Below are 18,375 nucleotides of genomic sequence, written 5' to 3'. Positions count from 1 at the left end.
GAGATTCATATGATGATGCTTGTAATCTAGATGTCATTATGCTAGTCAAGTGAGTTTTACTTATGTGATCTCCGGAGACTCCTTGTCCCACGTGTGTAAAGGTGACAAGTGTGTGCACCGTGTGGGTCTCTTAGGCTATATTTCACGTAATACTTACTCACCGTTATGAATGGCGTAGTGAAGTGCTTATTTATATCTCTTTATGATTGCAATGTGTTTTGTATCACAATTTATCTATGTGCTACTCTAGCAATGTTATTAAAGTAGTTTTATCCCTCCTGCACGGTGTAATGGTGACAGTGTGTGCACCCGTGTTAGTACTTGGTTTATGCTATGATCATGATCTCTTGTAGATTGCGAAGTTAACTATTGCTATGATAATATTGATGTGATCTATTCCTCCTACATATGCATGAAGGTGACAGTGTGCATGCTATGTTAGTACTTGGTTTAGTCTTTTGATCTATCTTACACTAAAGGTTACTAGAATATGAGCATTATTGTGGAGCTTGTTAACTCCGGCATTGAGGGTTCGTGTAATCCTACGCAATGTGTTCATCATCCAACAAAAGTGTAGAGTATGCATTTATCTATTCTGTTATGTGATCAATGTTGAGAGTGTCCACTAGTGAAAGTGTAATCCCTAGGCCTTGTTCCTAAATATCTGCTATCGCTGCTTGTTTACTCGTTTCTATCGCGTTACTACCGTCGCGTTACTACTGTTGCGTTACTACTGCTTGTTTACTGTCTTGGGTAAAGCACTTTTCTGGTGCTGTTGCTACTACTTATTCATACCACCTATATTTCACTATCTCTTCGCCGAACTAGTGCACCTCTTAGGTGTGTTGGGGACACAAGAGACTTCTTGCTTTGTGGTTGCAGGGTTGCATGAGAGGGATATCTTTGACCTCTTCCTCCCCGAGATCGATAAACCTTGGGTGATCCACTTAAGGGAAACTTGTCGCTGTTCTACAAACCTCTCGCTCTTGGAGGCCCAACACCTGTCTACAAGAATAGAAGCTCCCGTAGACATCAAGCACTTTTCCGGCGCCGTTGCCGGGGAGGAAAGGTAAAAGGCACTCATACTTCGGTCCCGTGTAACGAGTACTTTTCTGGCGCCATTGTATTTGTGCTCGAAGCTATTTCCTTTAGATCCTGCAATTGCATCTTTTTGTTTCTTGTTTTACACTAGTTAGGCATAATGGAAAACAACAAAAAATTTAGTGAGCTTTTTAATCTTTTTCCTGATTTAGAATTGTTTGATGCGAAAATTAAAAAACCTATGGAACCTTATTTGCATGATAGTAGCAATGTTATTAGTACGAATGCAATTACTGCTAATGCTATGGAGAAGTCTAAGCTTGGGGAAGCTAGTTTCTATGATCTTTTTAGCTTCTCATCTTTAGGTGAGAAAATTTGCTCTGATAACACTTTATCTCCCATATGCGATAACTCTAATGATGCTTGTGATATTTTAAATGCACCTACTGAAAGTATTCCATATAAAATACCTATGAAAATTATTGAACGTGTTATGGATAACCGCTATGAAGGGGATGGAACCGTGCATCCTGGAGATCATTTACTGTTTTTGCATGAATTATGCGGGTTATTCAAGTGTGCAGGTATCTCTATGGATGAAGTGAAGAAGAAATTATTCTCTATGTCGTTGTCTGGAAAAGCGGCGCATTGGCATAAACTGCTGAAGGATGAGCATTCTCTTGATTGGAAGGATATTGTGCCTCTATTTTATTCTAAATTCTATCCTCCAAGTGAAATTCACAAAGACCGAAACCGAATATATAATTTCTGGCCTCATGATGGAGAGAGTATTGCCCAAGCATGGGAGAGATTGAAGTCTTTAATGCTCAAATGCCCCAATCATGAGCTTCCAGGTAATATCATCATTGATAATTTCTATGCAAGACTTTCTTCTCAAGATAAGACCTTGATGGATGTTACTTGTTCTGGATCATTCACGCGCAACAAAGAAGAGTTTAAAAGAGACCTTCTTGATCGGATTAAGGAGAACGCTGAAGATTGGGAGAACGACAAAGGTAAAGAGTCAGGTATAAATTATGATTATGAATGCATTGAAGCTTTTATGGATACCGAGAAATTTCGAAATATGAGTGCTACTTATGGTCTTGACTCTCAAGTTGCTGCAAATCTTTATAAAGCCTTTGCTTCTCATTTTAAATTGCCCAAAAAGAATTTTGATAAGTATCATGAACCTTTTAAAGAGGCTTGCATGAATAATGAAATTGTTGTTAATTATTGCAATAAGCATGCTCAAACTCCTAAGAATGCTATTTCCTATAAGCATGTTAATTTTTGTGGAATACATAGACCTTGTGGAATTAATCAAATCAAAGATGAATATTGTATCCATCATGCTAATGAAAAAACTAGAAAGTGGTTTAGGGCTCTAGATGATCTTGGTAAAAAAGTTTGTTCCCTCTATCCTTTTATTTGTGAAGTTTGCCATGAAGTGGGTCATTTTAATTTTCAATGCCCCTCCAATGATAATTTGAACCCAATAAGTGCCGCAAATTTGTATTGTGATGATGAAATTACTCCTAATCAGCATGATGAACTTACTTTATTTTTGGGGTGCGAAGAACTCGTCGAGAAAAATCTCTTTGTTACATATGAGTGATCTTGATATTGATGATGTCCTGCATGGGTGTTTTTCTTATTGCATTGATAATAGCCATACAAATACTTACATACAAAATATTTTAGAAGATGACACCTTGCCAAAATATGATAGGACCGCTGTGTGTTTTCAACTAATTAATGAAAAGGAGGGATCCTCCCAAGTTTCTTCTATTGTTTCTGAAAGCAAATCAGGTTATGCGGACAAGCCACCCTTCGAGCCTCTTCCTCCTAAAGAAGGGAACGAGGAGAAGGAAGAGAAGAAGAAGAAGAAGAAGGGGACGAAGAAGAAGAAGAAGGAGAATAAAAAGAAAGAGGTAACGGCGTATCCCCGCGTGAATGAGATAACGCTAGGTAACCGTAAGTATGTTGCTCCTAATGATTATTGTGATAATGAATCTGAATACGATGATCTTCCTATGCCCTTTACATACATTAGCGATCATGATTTGAATGAGCACACTACTTTTGATATTACAAATCTCTGGGAAACTAATTCTGAAAATGATGATAATAATTGCCATAGTGTCAGTGCTATCCATGCTTCCTCCCATAATGATATAGAAAGCTCTAAGCTTGGGGAAGAGGTGTTCGAAAATCCTTTAGCTACTGGTCATTATGTTCTTGATACATCTTCTTCTAATAACAATGATGGTGTGGACACAGATAAACCGACTGTGGAAGATAACTATTCTATTTCCTATGATGACACTCGTCCCCCGATCTCTGATAATTATTATAAAGAATGCTATGATATAGGTTCTAACTATCCTTATGAAACTTGTCATAGTCATGATTGGATTACTAAAAACAATTTCCTTAATATGCAATTTGTTTACCATGTTCAAATTCTTGATAATAATCTTACTCCAATTACTATTAATGAGAATAACTCTTCTTATGCCAAATTTAATGATACTTCTATGCATATGAACCATGATAAGAATGTTTTAAGTGATGGGTATATTGTGGGTTTCATCAATGATGCTACTGAAAGTTATTATGAGAGAGGGAAATATGGTTATATGCATTTCAATAATATTAAGTTTCCCCTCTTTATGTTGAGAATCTTGAAGTTACTCGTGTTTTATCCTCTTATGCTTGTCACTTTGTTCTTCATGAATTCATTTGTGTACAAGACTCCTCTTCATAGGAAGCATGTTAGACTTAAATTTGTTTTGAATTTGCCTCTTGATGCTCTCTTTTGCTTCAACTACTATTTCTTGCGAGTGCATCATTAAAACTGCTGAGCCCATCTTAACGGCTATAAAGAAAGAACTTCTTGGGAGATAACCCATGTGTTATTTTGCTACAGTACTTGGTTTTTATTTTGAGTCTTGGAAGTTGTTTACTACTGTAGCAACCTCTCCTTATCTTAGTTTTATGTTTTGTTGTGCCAAGTAAAGTCTTTGATAGTAAAGTAAATACTAGATTTGGATTACTGCGCAGTTCCAGATTTCTTTGCTGTCACGAATCTGGGTCTAATTCTCTGTAGGTAACTCAGAAAATTATGAAAATTTACGTGAGTGATCCTCAGATATGTACGCAACTTTCATTCAATTTGGGCATTTTCATTTGAGCAAGTCTGGTGCCCTTTTAAAATTCGTCTTTACGGACTGTTCTGTTTTGACAGATTCTGCCTTTTATTTCGCATTGCCTCTTTTGCTATGTTGGATGAATTTCTTTGATCCATTAATGTCCAAGTAGCTTTATGCAATGTCCAGAAGTGTTAAGAATTATTGTGTCACCTCTGAACATGTTAATTTTTATTGTGCACTAACACTCTAATGAGTTGTTTCGAGTTTGGTGTGGAGGAAGTTTTCAAGGGTCAAGAGAGGAGGATGATATACTATGATCAAGAAGAGTGAAAGCTCTAAGCTTGGGGATGCCCCGGTGGTTCACCCCTGCATATTCTAAGAAGACTCAAGCGTCTAAGCTTGGGGATGCCCAAGGCATCCCCTTCTTAATCGACAACATTATCAGGTTCCTCCCCTGAAACTATATTTTTATTCGGCCACATCTTATGTACTTTACTTGGAGCGTCTTTATGTTTCTTGTTTTTGTTTTTGTTTGAATAAATGCTTGTGTGGGAGAGAGACAAGCTCCGCTGGTTCATATGAACACATGTGTTCTTCGCTTTATCTTTTAGTGTTCATGGCGATGGTTAAAACTGCTTCGTTCATTTTTGTATGGTTGGAAACGGAAAATGCTACATGTAGTAATTGGTAGAATGTCTTGAATAATTTGATACTTGGCAATTGTTGTGCTCATGTTTAAGCTCTTGCATCATATACTTTGCACCTATTAATGAATAAATACATAGAGCTTGCTAAAATTTGGTTTGCATAATTGGTCTCTCTAAAGTCTAGATAATTTCTAGTATTGAGTTTTGAACAACAAGGAAGACGGTGTAGAGTCTTATAATGTTTTCAATATGTCTTTTATGTGAGTTTTGCTGCATCGGTTCATCCTTGTGTTTGTTTCAAATAACCTTGCTAGCCTAAACCTTGTATCGAGAGGGAATACTTCTCATGCATCCAAAATCCTTGAGCCAACTACTATGCCATTTGTGTCCACCATACCTACCTACTACATGGTATTTCTCCGCCATTCCAAAGTAAATTGCTTGAGTGCTACCTTTAAATAATTCAAAATTTATAACCTCTTATTTGTGTCAATGTTTTATAGCTCATGAGGAAGTATGTGGTGTTTTATCTTTCGATCTTGTCATTTACTTCTGACAGACTTTCACAATGGACTAGTGGCACATCCGCTTATCCAATAATTTTGCAAAAAGAGCTGGCAATGGGGTTCCCAGCCCGATTAATTAACTTGCATTAATAATTCTCTTCACATGTTTTGCTCTGATTCATCCGTAAGCAACTTAATTTTGCAAATAGACACTCCTTCATGGTATGTGATTGTTGGAAGGCACCCGAGGATTCGGTTAGCCATGGCTTGTGTAAGCAAAAGGTTGGGAGGAGTGTCATCCATAAAAAAAGAAAAACTAAACTAAAGTACATGTGTAAACAAAAGAGAAGAGGGATGATCTACCTTGCTGGTAGAGATAACGTCCTTCATGGGAGCCGCTCTTGAAAGTCTGGTTGATGAGGTAGTTAGAGTGCCCACTACCATTCGTTGACAACAACAAACACCTCTCAAAACTTTACTTTTATGCTCTCTTTATGTTTTTAAAAACCAAAGCTCTAGCACAAATATAGCAATCGATGCTTTCCTCTTTGAAGGACCATTCTTTTACTTTTATGATTGAGTCAGTTCACCTATCTCTCTCCACCTCAAGAAGCAAACACTTGTGTGAACTGTGCATTGATTCCTACATACTTGCATATTGTACTTGTTATATTACTCTATGTTGACAATTATCCATGAGATATACATGTTACAAGTTGAAAGCAACTGCTGAAACTTTATCTTCCTTTGTGTTGCTTCAATACCTTTACTTTGATTTATTGCTTTATGAGTTAACTCTTATGCAAGACTTATTGATGCTTGTCTTGAAGTACTATTCATGAAAAGTCTTTGCTTTATGATTCACTTGTTTACTCATGTCATTACCATTGTTTTGATCGCTGCATCCACTACATATGTTTACAAATAGTATGATCAAGGTTATGATGGCATGTAACTTCAGAAATTATCTTTGTTATCGTTTTACCTGCTCGGGACGAGCAGAACTAAGCTTGGGGATGCTTGATACGTCTCCGACGTATCGATAATTTCTTATGTTCTATGCCATATTATTGATGATACCTACATGTTTTATGCACACTTTATGTCATATTCGTGCATTTTCTGGAACTAACCTATTAACAAGATGCCGAAGTGCCGGCTCTCGTTTTCTCGCTGTTTTTGGTTTCGGAAATCCTAGTAACGAAATATTCTCGGAATTGGACGAAACAAAGACCCGGGTTCCTATTTTCACCGGAAGCATCCAGAACACCCGGAAGGACCGCAGAGGGGGCACCGGGCCCCTGCACCATAGGCCGGCGCGGCCCAGGCCCTGGCCGCGCCGCCATATGGTGTGGCCACCCCTTCGACCCTCCTGCGCCGCCTCTTCGCCTATATAAAGCCTCCGTCGCGAAAACCCTGATGCGAAAAATGACGATACGGAAAACCTTCCAGAGCCGCCGCCATCGCGAAGCCAAGATCTGGGGGACAGGAGTCTCTGTTCCGGCACCCTGCCGGAGCGGGGAAGTGCCCCCGAAGGCTTCTCCATCGACACCGCTGCCATCTCCACCGCCATCTTCATCACCGCTGCTGCTCCCATGAGGAGGGAGTAGTTCTCCATCGAGGCTCGGGGCTGTACCGTAGCTATGTGGTTCATCTCTCTCCTATGTGCTTCAATACAATAATCTCATGAGCTGCCTTACATGATTGAGATTCATATGATGATGCTTGTAATCTAGATGTCATTATGCTAGTCAAGTGAGTTTTACTTATGTGATCTCCGGAGACTCCTTGTCCCACGTGTGTAAAGGTGACAAGGTGTGCACCGTGTGGGTCTCTTAGGCTATATTTCACGTAATACTTACTCACTGTTATGAATGGCGTAGTGAAGTGCTTATTTATATCTCTTTATGATTGCAATGTGTTTTGTATCACAATTTATCTATGTGCTACTCTAGCAATGTTATTAAAGTAGTTTTATCCCTCCTGCACGGTGTAATGGTGACAGTGTGTGCACCCGTGTTAGTACTTGGTTTATGCTATGATCATGATCTCTTGTAGATTGCGAAGTTAACTATTGCTATGATAATATTGATGTGATCTATTCCTCCTACATATGCATGAAGGTGACAAGTGTGCATGCTATGTTAGTACTTGGTTTAGTCTTTTGATCTATCTTACACTAAAGGTTACTAGAATATGAGCATTATTGTGGAGCTTGTTAACTCCGGCATTGAGGGTTCGTGTAATCCTACGCAATGTGTTCATCATCCAACAAAAGTGTAGAGTATGCATTCATCATTCAAACAAAACAAAAAACAAAAACAAACCGACGCTCCAAGCAAAGTGCATAAGATGTGACGGAATAAAAATATAGTTTCAGGGGAGGAACCTGATAATGTTGTCGATGAAGAAGGGGATGCCTTGGGCATCCCCAAGCTTAGACGCTTGAGTCTTCTTATAATATGCAGGGGTGAACCACCGGGGCATCCCCAAGCTTAGAGCTTTCACTCTCCTTGATCATATTGTATCATACTCCTCTCTTGATCCTTGAAAACTTCCTCCACACCAAACTCGAAACAACTCATTAGAGGGTTAGTGCACAATAAAAATTCACATGTTCAGAGGTGACACAATCATTCTTAACACTTCTGGACATTGCATAAAGCTACTGGACATTAATGGATCAAAGAAATTTATCCAACATAGCAAAAGAGGCAATGCGAAATAAAAGGCAGAATCTGTCAAAACAGAACAGTCCGTAAAGATGGATTTTATTAGGGCACCAGACTTGCTCAAATGAAAATGCCCAAATTGAATGAAAGTTGCGTACATATCTGGGGATCATGCACGTAAATTGGCTTAATTTTCTGAGTTACCTACAGGGAGGTAGACCCAGATTCGTGACAGCAAAGAAATCTGGAACTGCGCAGTAATCCAAATCTAGTACTTACTTTACTATCAAAGACTTTACTTGGCACAACAAAACATAAAACTAAGATAAGGAGAGGTTGCTACAGTAGTAAACAACTTCCAAGACTCAAATATAAAACAAAAATACTGTAGTAAAAACATGGGTTGTCTCCCATAAGCGCTTTTCTTTAACGCCTTTCAGCTAGGCGCAGAAAGTGTAACTCAAGTAACATCAAGAGATGAAGCATCAACATCATAATTTGTTCTAATAATAGAATCATAAGGTAACTTCATTCTCTTTCTAGGGAAGTGTTCCATACCTTTCTTGAGAGGAAATTGATATTTAATATTACCTTCCTTCATATCAATAGTAGCACCAACGGTTCGAAGAAAAGGTCTTCCCAATATAATGGGGCAAGATGCATTGAATTCAATATCCAAGACAACAAAATCAACGGGGACAAGGTTATTGTTAACCATAATATGGACATTATCAACTCTCCCCAAAGGTTTCTTTTTAGCATTATCAGCGAGATTAACATCCAGATAACAGTTTTTCAATGGTGGCAAGTCAAGCATATCATAGACTTTCTTAGGCATAACAGAAATACTTGCACCAAGGTCACATAAAGCATTACAATCAAAATCTTTGACTCTCATTTTAATGATGGGCTCCCAACCATCCTCTAGCTTTCTAGGAATAGAAGTTTCAAGTTTTAGTTTCTCTTCTCTAGCTTTTATGAGAGCATTTGTAATATGTTTTGTGAAGGCCAAGTTTACAGCGCTAGCATTAGGACTCTTAGCAAGTTTTTGTAAGAACTTTATAACTTCAGAGATGTGGCAATCATCAAAATCTAAATCATTACAATCTAAAGCAATGGGATTATCATCCCCAAGGTTGGAAAAAATTTCAGCAGCTTTATCACAAGCGGTTTAAGCAGCTTTAGCAGCTTTCGAGTAATTTTGCGCGCTTTGCACTAGGAGTAGAAGCATTGCCAACACCAATTATTTTACCATTGATAGTAGGAGGTGCAGCAACATGTGAATCATTAGCATTGCTAGTGGTGGTAATAGTCCAAACTTTAGCTACATTTTTCTCTTTAGCTAGTTTTTCATTTTCTTCTCTATCCCACCTAGCACGTTAGTTCAGCCATTAATCTTATATTCTCATTAATTCTAACTTGGATGGAATTTGCTGTAGTAACAATTTTATTTTCAATATCCCTATTAGGCATAACTTTCGATTTCAAAAGATCAACATCAGAGGCAAGACTATCAACCTTAGAAGCGAGAATATCAATTTTATTGAGCTTTTCCTCAACAGATTTGTTAAAGGAAGTTTGTGTACTAATAAATTCTTTAAGCATAGCTTCAAGTCCAGGGGGTGTATTCCTATTATTGTTGTAAGAATTCCCATAAGAATTAGCATAACCGTTACCATTATTATAAGGATATGGCCTATAGTTATTACTAGAATTGTTCCAATAAGCATTGTTGTTGAAATTATTATTTTTAATGAAGTTTACATCAACATGTTCTTCTTGGGCAACCAACGAAGCTAATGGAACATTATTAGGATCAAAATTAGTCCTATCATTCGCAAGCATAGACATAATAGCATCAACCTTATCATTCAAGGAAGAGGATTCTTCAACATAATTTACCTTCTTACCTTGTGGAGCTCTTTCCGTGTGCCATTCAGAGTAATTAACCATCATATTATCAAGGAGATTTGTTGCTTCACCAAGAGTGATGGACATAAAGGTACCTCCAGCAGCTGAATCCAATAAATTCCGCGAAGAAAAATTTAGTCCCGCATAGAAGGTTTGGATGATCATCCAAGTAGTCGACTCCATGGGTTGGGCAATTTTTAACCAAAGATTTCATTCTTTCCCAAGCTTGAGAAACATGTTCATTATCCAATTGTTTAAAATTCATTATGCTACTCCTCAAAGATATAATTTTAGCAGGGGGATAATATCTACCAATAAAAGCATCCTTGCATTTAGTCCAGGAATTAATACTATTCTTAGGCAGAGATAACAACCAATCTTTAGCTCTTCCTCTTAATGAGAAAGGAAACAATTTTAATTTTATAATGTCACCATCTACATCTTTATACTTTTGCATTTCACACAATTCAACAAAATTATTGAGATGGGCAGCGAGCATCATCGTAACTAACACCAGTAAAATTGCTCTCTCATGACAAGGTTCAAGAAAGCAGGTTTAATTTCAAAGAATTCTGCTGTAGTAGCAGGTGGAGCAATAGGTGTGCATAAGAAATTATTATTATTTGTGCTAGTGAAGTCACACAACTTAGTATTTTCAGGGTGGCCATTTTAGCAGTAGTAAATAAAGCAAACTAGATAAAGTAAATGCAAGCAAACTAATTTTTTTGTGTTTTTGATATAGAGTGCAAGACAGTAAATAAGGTAAAGCTAGCAACTAATTTTTTTGTGTTTTGATATAAGTGCAGCAAACAAAGTAGTAAATAAAATAAAGCAAGACAAAAACAAAGTAAAGAGATTGAGAAAGTGGAGACTCCCCTTGCAGCGTGTCTTGATCTCCCCGGCAACGGCGCCGTAAAAAGAGCTTGATGGCGTGTAACTCACACGTTCGTTGGGCAACCCCAAGAGGAAGGTATGATGCGCACAGCAGCAAGTTTTCCCTCGTAAAGAAACCAAGGTTTATCGAACCAGGAGGAGCCAAGAAGCACGTTGAAGGTTGATGGCGGCGGGATGTAGTGCGGCGCAACACCGGAGATTCCGCGCCAACGTGGAACCCGCACAACACAACCAAAGTACTTTGCCCCAACGAAACAGATGAGGTTGTCAATCTCACCGGCTTGCTGTAACAAAGGATTAACCGTATTGTGTGGAAGATGATTGTTTGCAGAGAAAACGATAGAAACAAGTATTGCAAAGCAGATTTGTATTTCAGTATTAAAGAATGGACCGGGGTCCACAGTTCACTAGAGGTGTCTCTCCCATAAGATAAAAGCATGTTGGGTGAACAAATTACAATCGGGCAATTGACAAATAGAGAGGGCATAACAATGCACATACATGACATGATAAGTATAGTGAGATTTAATTGGGCATTACGACAAAGTACATAGACCGCCATCCAACTGCATCTATGCCTAAAAAGTCCACCTTCAAAGTTATCATCCGAACCCCTTCCAGTATTAAGTTGCTAAGCAACGTACAATTGCATTAAGTATGGTGCGTAATGTAATCAACAACTACATCCTTGGACATAGCGCCAATGTTTTATCCCTAGTGGCAACAAGACAACACAACCTTAGAACTTTCTCATCATCGTCCTGGTGTCAATGCAGGCATGAACCCACTATCGAGCATAAGTACTCCCTCTTGGAGTTAAAAGTAAAAACTTGGCCAGAGCCTCTACTAGATAACGGAGAGCATGCAAGATCATAAACAACACATGTATAATAACTTGATAATTAACATGACATAGTATTCTCTATCCATCGGATCCCGACAAACACAACATATAGAATTACATATAGATGATCTTGATCATGTTAGGCAGCTCACAAGATCTAACAATGAAGCACAATGAGGAGAAGACAACCATCTAGCTACTGCTATGGACCCATAGTCCAGGGGTGAGACTACTCACTCATCACTCCGGAGGCGACCATGGCGGTGTAGAGTCCTCCCGGAGATGAATCCCCTCTCCGGCAGGGTGCCGGGAGGCTATCTCCTCGGATCCCCCGAGATGGGATCGGCGGCGACGGCGTCTCGCAAGGTTTTCCGTATCATGGCTCTCGGCACCGGGGGTTTCGTCACGGAGGCTTTAAGTAGGCGGGAAGGGTAGGTCAAGAGGCGGCACGAGGGCCCCACACCACGTGGCCGCGCGACCAGGGTGGGGCCGCGCCGCCCTAGGGTTTGGCCACCCCGTGGCCCCTCTTCGTCTCGTCTTCGGACTTCCGGAAGCTTCGTGGAAAAATAGGCCCCCGGGCTTTGATTTCGTCCAATTCCGAGAATATTTCGTTACTAGGATTTTCGAAACCAAAAACAGCTAGAAACAAAGAATCGGCACTTCGCATCTTGTTAATAGGTTAGTTCCGTAAAATGCACGAATATGACATAAAGTGTGCATAAAACATGTAGGTATCATCAATAATATGGCATAGAACATAAGAAATTATCGATACGTCGGAGACGTATCGCCGTTGTGCAAGTTCCACGTTGGCGCCGGAATCCCTGGTGTTGCGCCGCACTACATCCCGCCGCCATCAACCTTCAACGTGCTTCTTGGCTCCTCCTGGTTCGATAAACCTTGGTTTCTTTCTGAGGGAAAACTTGCTGCTGTGCGCATCATACCTTCCTCTTGGGGTTCCCAAAGAACGTGTGAGTTACTGATACGTCCCCGACGTATCCATAATTTCTGTCGTTCCATGCTTGTTTTATGACAATACTTACATGTTTTGCTTGCACTTTATGATGTTTTTATGCGTTTTCCGGAACTAACCTATTAACAAGATGCCACAGCGCCGCTTCGTTTTCTCGCCGTTTTTGGTTCCGTAAAGGCTGTTCGGGCAATATTCTCGAATTCGACGAAACAAAGACCAAACCTCCTATTTTTCCCTGAAGGCTCCAAAACACCGAAGAAGAGCCTGAGAGGGGCCGCAGGGCCACCACACCATAGGGCGGCGCGGCCCGGCCTCGGGCCCGCGCCGGCTCGTGGCGGGGAGCCCCTGTGTGCCCCCTCGCGCCGCCTCTTCGCCTATAAGATCCCTTTCGACCTAAAAACACCGTAACTCTTGACGAAACTCCGTAAAGACTCCGGGGCGCCGCCACCATCGCGAAACTCCACTCCGGGGGACAAGTCTCGTCCCGCACCTCGCCGGACGGGGAAGTGCCCCCGAAGCCATCTCCATCAACGCCATCGCCTCCATCATGCTTCGTGAGTAGTTCCCCCATGGACTACGGGTTCTAGCCGTAGCTAGTTGGTATTCTCTCCCCCATGTACTTCAATACAATGATCTCATGAGCTGCCTTACATGATTGAGATTCATCTCGATGTAATCGGTGTTGTGTTTGTCGGGATCCGATGGATTGTTACATTATGATTGTCTATCTACAAAGTTTATGAAGTTATTGTTGCTGCAATCTTGTTATGCTTAATGCTTGTCACTAGGGCCCGAGTGCCATGATCTTAGATTTGAGCTCTATACTTATTGCTTAGATTGTATCTTCAAGTTGTATGCACATGTCACTGTCCGGAACCAATGGCCCCGAAGTGACAGAAATTGGGACAACCGGAGGGGATGGCGGTGATGTGAGGGACACATGTTTTCACTGAGTGTTAATGCTTTGCTCCGGTGCTCTATTAAAAGGAGTACCTTAATATCCAGTAGTTTCCTTGAGGCCCTGCTGCCACCTACCGGTAGGACAAAAGATGTTGTGCAAGTTTCTCATTGCGAGCACGTACGACTATTATTGGAAAACATGCCTACATGATTAATGATCTTGATATTCCGTCTTAATGCTATTTCAATCCTATCAATTGCCCGACCGTAATTTGTTCACCCAACACTTGTTATTGGAGAGTTACCACTAGTGTAGATAGCTGGGAACCCCGGTCCATCTTTCATCATCATATACTCGTTCTACATGTCAATCGTTTTCTCGGTGCCATTGCTCTCATATTAATATTACCGCCGCCGTGTTACCGTTAATATCGCTCTCATATCACCGCTACTTTCACATCACCCATGTTACTAGTGTTTTTCCAGTGTGCAGCTGAATTGACAACTCAGTTGTTAAGGCTTATAAGTATTCTTTACCTCCCCTTGTGTCGAATCAATAAATTTGGGTTTTACTACCCTCGAAGACTGTTGTGATCCCCTATACTTGTGGGTCATCAAGACTATTTTCTGGCGCCTTTGCCGGGGAGGCATAGCTCTACTCATAAGTTCACCTGGGGAGTACACTCCACCTCTCTTTCTATTTTATTTTATTTTGTTTTGCTTAGTTTACTTTTGTCTAGTTTATTTGTGCTTAGTTTATTTCTGTCTAGTATTATTTTGCTTAGTTTACTTTTGCCTAGTTACTTTTTGTCTTGTTTTATTTTCCTCATATACCCAAAAATCCATAAAAATTTGAAAAATCTAAAAATTAAAAACTGCTCGTTATGGGAGAACCAACAACCTACTTGGAGCTTATAGAATGTTATAATAATTATAGAGAATCAAGAACTGGTAAAATAATGAGTGCTATGATAGAAAAATTGAATACAATTGCTAAAATCTTGCTTAAATGCCATGATATAAACTGTTGCTCTCAACAGATACTAAACATCTTAAATTTCAATGTGGCTTTAGTGAGGAATTTTTAATTAAGAACTATAATCGGAATTGCTATATTCATTATGGGTTCGAAGAGGTAGAACAATTTGTCTTATTTATGGGAGCCTCCGAGATAGAATCCTTCATGGTTGAGAATTATGAAACTTGTGTTGTTTGTAAGGACCTTAAAGATTATGTCTCTACTATCCTTAATTCTTGCATAGAATGCTACAAGAGGAATCCTTATATCCCCGATTATAAAGAGAGACACATTAATGCACAAGAATGCACTCACAATTTGCAGGAACCGGTGGAAGAAGAAATTGATGAACTCGAAAGCTCATTGGATGAAAAAGAGGAGGAAATTGATGAACCCGAAAGCTCATTGGATGAAAAAGAAGAGGAGAGCGACGAACAAAAGGAGGAAGAATGGATTAGCTACCCATGCCAACCTTCTAATGAGAGTAACTCTTTATCTCTTACACTATTTGATTGTCCTCCATGCTTACCGAAAGAGGTTGAATGTTATGTTCCTGTGGATTCTCTTGAAATAGTACCTATGAGTAATACTTGTGAGAATGATTATGCTACCGTTATATATGATAATCCATGCTACTTTGATAAATCTTATGATAATGCTTTGTTTGTGCCTGATGTCGAAATGCATGGTACTAAAGAATTTTGTTTGGCAAATGTCTATGATAAAGCTCTAGATGATGGTCCTATGTTACTTGATAATATTAATTGTACTACTAATGAAAATGGGATTGGAGAGTTCTTGACTTATTCTATGAGTCCCATATCTATTGAGATTGATCAACTACCTTGTTATATTATTAATAAAAGAAAGTTTGAAAGTTTTAATTCCACTATTCTTGAACTTGATAAAAATTATGTGTTTGGAAATCATGAAAAGTATGCTGCATGTGATAGTTATATTGTTGAGTTTGTTCATGAAGCTACTGAAAATTATTATGAGAGAGGAAAATATGGTAGTAGAAATTTGCATGGTACTAAAACACCTCTCTATATGCTTAAAATTTTGAAGGTACACTTGTTTTATCTTCTTATGCTTGTCACTTTGTTCTTCATGAATTTATTTGTGTACAAGATTCCTATGCATAGGAAGCATGTTAGGCTTAAACTTGTTTTGGATTTGCCTCTTGATGCTCTCTTTTTCTTCAAATACTGTTTCTTGCGAGTGCATCATCGAAACTGCTGAGCCCATCTTAATGGCTATAAAGAAAAGAACTTCTTGGGAGATAACCCATGTGTTATTTTGCTACAGTACTTTGTTTTATATTTGTATCTTGGAAGTTGTTTACTACTGTAGCAACCTCTCCTTATCCTAGTTTTGTGTTTTGTTGTGCCAAGTGAAGCCTCTAATCGAAGGTTGATACTAGATTTGGATTTCTGCGCAGAAACAGATTTCTATCTGTCACGAATCTGGGCTGTTTTCTCTGTAGGTAACTCAGAAAATTAAGCCAATTTACGTGCGTGTTCCACAGATATGTACGCAACTTTCGTTAGTTTTGAGTTTTCTGATTTGAGCAACGCAAGTATTTTATTAAAATTCGTCTTTACTGGCTGTTCTATTTTGGCAGATTCTGTCTCTGTTTTTTGCATTGTCTCTTGTGGACTTTAAGCGAGGTTTTCTAGACGTAGAGGGCTGTAGCTAATGTTTTATTGAGTTCTTGCAATGTGCCACTACAGGACCAAGGTGGATTCAAATTTTTTGAGTACTAACCCCTCTAATGAAGTTTATGAGAAGTTTGGTGTGAAGGAAGTTTTCAAGGGTCAAGAGAGGAGGATGATATATGATCAAGAAGAGTGAAAAGTCTAAGCTTGGGGATGCCCAAGGCATCCCCTTCTTCATCAACTTATCAGGTTCCTCCCCTGAAACTATATTTTTATTCGGTCACATCATATGTGTTTTACTTAGAGCGTCTGTGTGCTTTTATTTTTGTTTTGTTTGAATAAGATCGGATCCTAGCAATCCTTGTTTGGGAGAGAGACACGCTCCGCTTTTTCATATGAACACATGTGTTCTTCGTTTTACTTTTAATGTTCAATGATAAAAGTTGGAAGCTATTGCACTCGTTTATATTTGGTTGGAAAAGGAAGATGCCTCATATTGTCTTGAATAATTTGACACTTGGCAATTGTTTTGAGCCCTCAAGTAGATCATGATTAAGTTTTTTTTCATGTAGTTTAAACCTATTAGTGGAGAACTACCGTAGAGCTTGTTAAAATTGGTTTGCATAATTGATCTCTCTTAAGGTCTAGATATTTTCTGGTAAAAGTGTTTGAGCAACAAGGAAGACGAGTGTAGAGTATTATAATGCTTGCAATATGTTCTTATGTAAGTCTTGTCTGTACCGGTTCATACTTGTGTTTGCTTCAAATAGCCTTGCTAGCCTAAGCCTTGTATCGAGAGGGAATACTTCTCATGCATCCAAAATACTTGAGCCAACCACTATGCCATTTGTGTCCACCATACCTACCTACTATGTGGTATTTCCTGCCATTCCAAAGTAAATTGCTTGAGTGCTACCTTTAAACAATTCAAAATGCTTCTCAATTTGTGTCAATGTTTTATAGCTCATGAGGAAGTATGTGGTGTTTATCTTTCAATCTTGTTGGGCAACTTTCACCAATGGACTAGTGGCTTCATCCGCTTATCCAATAATTTTACAAAAAGAGCCGGCAATGGGATTCCCGGTCCCAAATTAATTAACCAAAATAGACACTCCTCCATGGTATGTGATTGTTGGACGGCACCCGAGGATTCGGTTAGCCATGGCTTGTGTAAGCAAAGGTTGGGAGGAGTGTCATCATCATAATGAAACTAAAATAAAAAGGCACTCCTTCATGGTATGAGATTGTTGGCAGTGCACCCGAGGATTCGGTTAGCCATGGTTTGTGAAAGAAAGGTTGGAAGGAGTGCCACCCAAAAATAAAAATAATTCATGGGAGCCGCTCTTGAAGGTTTGTCTAGCAAGGGGGTTAGAGTGCCCACTACCATTCGTTGACAACAACAAACACCTCTCAAAACTTTACTTTTATGCTCTATTTATGTTTTCAAAACCAAAGCTCTAGCACAAATATAGCAATCGATGCTTTCCTCTTTGAAGGGCCATTCTTTTACTTTATGTTGAGTCAGCTTTACCTACTTCCTTCCATCTTAGAAGCAAACACGTGTGTCAACTCGTGCATTGATTCTTACATACTTGCATATTTGCATTCATCATATTACTTTGTGTTGACAATTATCCATGAGATATGCATGTTACAAGTTGAAAGCAACCGCTGAAACTTATATCTTCCTTTGTGTTGCTTCGATGCCTTTACTTTGAACTTATTGCTTTATGAGTTAACTCTTGTACAAGACTTTTGATGCTTGTCTTGAAAGTACTATTCATGAAAAGTTTTGCTATATGTTATCTATTTGTTAGCAACTATAGATCATTGCCTTGAGTCACTTCATTCATTTCATATGCTTTGTAATAGTATGATCAAGGTTATGTAAGTAGCATGTCACTACAAAAATTATTCTTTTTATCGTTTACTCGCTCGGGACGAGCAAGAACTAAGCTTGGGGATGCCGATACGTCCCCGACGTATCCATAATTTCTCGTCGTTCCATGCTTGTTTTATGACAATACTTACATGCTTTGCTTGCACTTTATGATGTTTTTATGCGTTTTCCGAACTAACCTATTAACAAGATGCCACAGCGTGCCGTTTCGTTTTCTCGTCGTTTTTGGTTCCGTAAAGGCTATTCGGGCAATATT

This window comes from Lolium rigidum, chromosome 5, assembly GCF_022539505.1.
Source record: "Lolium rigidum isolate FL_2022 chromosome 5, APGP_CSIRO_Lrig_0.1, whole genome shotgun sequence".
Lineage (NCBI taxonomy): Eukaryota > Viridiplantae > Streptophyta > Magnoliopsida > Poales > Poaceae > Lolium > Lolium rigidum.
This window is presented reverse-complemented; position numbering follows the sequence as displayed.